Genomic DNA, 5,490 nt, shown 5'->3' with positions numbered 1-5,490 from the left:
TTTTTTTTAACATTTTAAGATGGTTTTGAATATAAGAATCGACTATAAATATTGATCTATGAATATGGTTTTTAAATTGTCTTTTTTTGTTAATCATTCATTGATATTCTTAGCTGCTCTAATAGAGACCTTATAGTTACACTTACCGGATATAAATATTTTTTTTGGAGATATAAAATGTATTAGTAAACATAAAATATTAACAGCCTTATTTGCATTTTCAAAGTCTAAAGTTATCAACTCATAGGTTGGAGATATTTATAAAGTTTTCACTTTTCACTATTTTTGATAAATTTTTGTCTTCACATTGTTTCAGATTTTTAAAGCGAACTGAGTAATACTTTTACATGTTTTTCTTGTATGTATATGTATATATATAATTTAAATCACATTAAATTAATTGTTAAAATACATAAATATGTTATATATATATATATTTATATTATATTTTGTATATACACTCACCGTAAAAAAAAAAAACGGGCTATAAATACTACTTGAATTTTAGCACTAATTTTTAATATCTTTAGATAGCAATAACTCAGTGAAAAATCATCGGAATGTTTAAAAAAGCATTTTAAAACTTGAAATCTCTACTTCTCAGACCGGCACTTCAGAAAACAGTCTTGTCGATATTTTGTGAAGTTACACAAACATAAATGAAGATGTGTCAGCAGATCTTAAAATTTTGTACGAAATTTATTCTACCTCTAATAGATTCTACCTCACAGACACGTATTAATGCGTATACTTTAATCCTGTAAAAGGATTTTCGAATCTGTGAATGACAAAAGAAGTATTTACGATACAAAAATTATACGATTTAGTCGGTCAGGAGGCTTTAGGATCCCCTTAAAATGTTTTTTAAACATACCGATACGATGATTTTTCACTAAGTTATTGCTATTTGAAGATATTAAAAATTATAAGTGCTAAAATTCAAGTGACCCGTTTTTTTTGCGTGTGAGTACATAATACGTGTTGTAATATTAATATGTAACATCCCACATAGCACAGTAGCGCTTAACAAGCGCTAAAAAAGCACGTATGCAGGTGCATTACTTTAGCAGCTTTTTAGCGCTTTAAAAGCGCATAAGCGCTTTCAAAATCCACTATGAAAAGCGCATTATAAGCGCATATAATCAGCGCAGAATAAATACAGTTTTATAGCACATTTACTGCACTTTTCATGTCGTATAACAGTATCTGCTATATGACTTGAAATTAGCCGAGTTATCGGCATGCAATAAAAGTGCATATAATTAACAGCAGTTATGGGAGGTGCAATCTGAACAGCGCTTCGAAAGCGCTTTACACGCGCTGGTGTGCTAAGTGGAATACAGTACCTTCTCACATAGACAAAAAGATATCTTTTATATATATAAAAGATATCTTGCCATGTCTTGAGATATCTTTCATTTTTTACGAAAAGACATCTTTTATAGGGATTTAAAAGATGTCTTATGCAACATTTAGAGATGTCTTTTAGAGATCTAGAGATATCTAAAAGGTATCTTTAAGGACGTTCTCCGAAAAATCCATTTTCTTTAGATTTTTCTGAAACTTACAAAAAAAGTTTGTTTTAGTGTTCTGAACATATGCTTTGAAGCTCAGTACTCGTTACGGGATTAAAAATCGAGATATTCCACTTCAAAGTTGAAACGTTTAACGTAGAATCCCTATCTAAAGCTTATTCGAAAGTGGTTTTCACTGTAAAAAAAAGTTTTCTTTAGAATTTTTTTAAACAAAGAGACATAAAACTTGATATTACAAGGAATAATATGAAATTTTCCTGAATATGTCTTCCGGTATTCATTTTTAAGAAACCATTTAGCAAAGTAAGCAGCTCCGCTATGTTTTCGACCGGCGGCAATAGCGAAAGCGAGAGGGAAACAACGAAACAAGTGAAAGAGCGGAGTGGTAGTCAACTGTTACTTTCTATGTGTAGGAGCGATTACGTGGACGCGAGTAAACTTTAGGTTGAGCACAACTGCAGTCGGAGAACGTCCTTAAGATATCTTTTATCGAATTTAAAGATATCTAAAAGATATATTTTAGATGACCGGCAAAGATGTCCAAAATGATATCAACAAGATACCTTTTAGATATGCGGCGAGGATGTTTCAAATGCTTTAAAGATATCTAATAGATATCTTTTAGATATCTTGAAAAATGTATTGTAGATATCTTAAAAGGTATATAGCATGACAATGTTAATTTTATTAATTAAAAAATGTTGTTCACAGCGCGCGCGCGTTAAAAACAGCAATTTTCAATTAATAAACTTAACACATTGTCATACTGTTTTTTTTTAATATAAAGAAATAGACACTTTTCATTTGGAAAATATAATAAAGTATATAGGTGTGCAACTTTGCTTCCGCCGTTTTTTTCCCGAAATTCGAGGCTTTATTGTAAAAAACTGGTTATACATTTATGATTCAAAGTATTGTCCATTTGTCTTTCAATACTGCGCTGAGACGCATCAATTGCATTCGATACCGATCGCCTGTGATTGTTTCAGTCAATTTTAACAGCTCATGTCGTACAAGAACTATGCCAGTCTTCGACGTCAAAATCACCGTTCTTGAAGCGTTAAAACCATTCATGACACGTTCTTTCACTAATAGTGGCCTCACCATAAGTATTTGAGAGCATTCGATGAGCTTCAGCCGCAGATTTCTTCATATTGAAGCAAAAAATTAAAGTCTCCCGCAAATGACGAGAATTTGGCTCATAAACTGACATTTTCAATCGAGAATAACTTTATGATGCAGACACAAATCGACTAATGTTTCTATTGGGTTATGTTAACAGATGTTCAAGTTTATTGTATGACGTCTATGATTTATTTATTTCGATTACCACTTACCGCTAAAACTATCTATATGAAAACGGCGGGAGCAAAGTTGCACACTATTATAATATATTAATATACATATTATTACAGATTATTATACATATTCTCTTATACATATTCTCTGAAGTTATAACCATAAGAAGTAGTGGCTTTAAAGTATCGTTACACAACACAGCGTGATACCGTGAGATAATACCCCAGCATCCGAGAATGAATTAAAATGGATTGGATATTTTGTCTATTCGAATTCGTATTTTAAAGCTTTTTTTAGCACTTTTGAAAGCCCAAAAGTTAATCTCAACGGTTAACATCTCACTTTTAAGATAAAATTTAAGCTTACAAAATAATATAAATAATTTTTTATTTTCTCAAAAATAATATTTATTAATATTGATGTGATAATTTAATCAATAACAATTTATTTTATTTTAGAATTTACTTGTACTACATTTTTACATCCTTCAGAGCTTCAAAAAACGAATTGATCGAGTGCCAGAATACACTTTACTTTCTTTTATCTTAAATCTAATTTAGAAAGCAAGAATTCAAGAAGGAAATTTTTCACAAATGTAAGAACAATAAGAATTATTTAATGATTATAGAATTAAGCTGATATTTTTTTTTAAATAAAAGAAAAGTGTGATTAAATTGTTTGTATTGCAATTGTGATTTTTGATGAATTAAGTGTTATTATAGTCTAGCTTTCACGTAAAGGGGCAAATTGTATATTCCTGCAGCATTAATTCTTGCTGCGAACTATGATATATCCTGAAGTGATCTTACGATATTGTAATTGCGAAATAAAATAAAGCGAAATATAAAGACAACCTGTTACACAATCTCGATATATATTTCGTATATCGACAAATATATATCTACTATCATTACCAAACAGTGCATTTATTCGGTGGGTTCATTTTTGTTCTGAGTGGACAGCGAAATTCCTCCACAAACGCCTGAGAATTCATCATTACACTGTTGACTCTGGAAATCAATCGTCGCGCGTGTTATCAATCGTTACACTTTACTCTGAGTAAATTTTGTATAAATCAGAAGAAATAAGAAAAATATCCTGTACCTTTCAGGATGAGGAGCATGATAATCGAATTCAACGAGGAAGACGTAGGCTTCGAGAGTCGTATTAACACAGTATACCTAAAAACACAATGGTATCAATACAATATATTATTTTTACACGAAGTTAACATAAAAAGAAAACAAAAAATAAAGATAATGGATAATCTCTTATCTTTGAACACATTATATATAATAAATTTTATATTATGTAAATATTATGTAAGAAATAAAGATAAATATAACAAATAGAAATTACACATATTGTATACGTATATATTACATGTATATGTAATCATTTTAAGGTGGTAGATTAGTTTATTTGTAAAATGATAGAATGATTAAATAAAAAGAGAGATATTTGGAGAGAAGGGGATTACCTGTGCGGCACTTATGAGAAAAGCTGACTCGTTCGTAATCCCTCCAATCTAGGAAGGGTGCGATCCTTCCCGTTCGTAAAAATGTGCCAAGTCTTGTGGGAAATTTGTAGAGCATCAATATTCGCGACATTTTCATTTTTTGTTCCAATCGAACTATGCAATTTTAAAATTAAGAATAAGAAAAGAGAGATGTTCCTGTTCTTGTCTGAAAAATGACTTATCGAATCGATATCGATTCGACGTTGAATTATAATAATTTCGGTTATCTGTACAGTAACGTCGTTCCGATACGACTGGACCTTCCGCCAGAAGCTCCTGGCGTAAAGTCGCGCGATGCATTCTATCTTGGTCTCCAATCGTTTCCAAGAGTCTGGTTTGACGCGAAGCCATTCGTCAATGTTCCAATCCGGCTTCATGGGCAGTTTACGATGGTGAAAATCGAAAGCATGAAGAATCTTGTGGGCGATGACCGACCCTAACGTAGCGTGTACCGTAAAAGCTGTTCCACCGTCCCACGATCATGCCCAGGATGTCATCATCGCCAACGAAATTTCTATCGTTTTTAACAAGGATAATTTAATTTATTTTAATTGCTCGATACCAGTTTTACTTGCATCGTATAGTACTACTTACCGATGGTGTTTGTAGAGGATTCGTAATAGGCATGCACGGAGTAAGGATAGTGATTCCTAAAAACATAATCTACAATTTAGAAGTATTTCGAAGGGAATAAATTGTTGATGAGTGTTTCTTTTTTCTTTTTTGTATATTTATATAGGATATAAATTATAGAATCTAAATTGTGTGTGATCTCTCTAACACTGATAAATTTATAACATTAAACTTTGGCTAATTCTACAATGTGCTTTTTGTTTCCTGTTTCTTGCTGTTTGTCTCTTGCCTTTTGATCGAGAAGATTGTAGAATTAGCCTTATAAATAGTACAAAAACAAAATCTGTGCAATATTTATCAATTTAAATGTGTAAGTATAAATTATTACTGCAGCGATCGAGTTAATTTAAGGTTAGTTATAAAGCTGCAGCAAACAGTATAATTTAAGAGGCGTTGAATGCCAAAATAAGATATATATTATGTGATTACCTGTGATTATAATTTTAAAACGCGTTCTCTTCCCCTGTTTGTCTCAAAGATAACATGGGCAACACGTGGGGCAAC

General features: G+C 31.4%; 1 pseudogene; it reads right to left on the bottom strand.

Annotated features, from left to right (window-relative positions):
• Positions 1 to 3,744: 3,744 nt before the first annotated feature.
• Positions 3,745 to 4,853, bottom strand: LOC108773423 (neprilysin-1-like; annotated as a pseudogene).
• Between the last annotated feature and the right edge of the window lie 637 nt (positions 4,854 to 5,490).

This window comes from Cyphomyrmex costatus, unplaced genomic scaffold, assembly GCF_001594065.2.
Source record: "Cyphomyrmex costatus isolate MS0001 unplaced genomic scaffold, Ccosl1.0 scaffold2059, whole genome shotgun sequence".
Classification (NCBI taxonomy): domain Eukaryota; kingdom Metazoa; phylum Arthropoda; class Insecta; order Hymenoptera; family Formicidae; genus Cyphomyrmex; species Cyphomyrmex costatus.
Note: the sequence above shows the minus strand (reverse complement) of the source record. Positions and strands in the feature narration are given on the sequence as shown.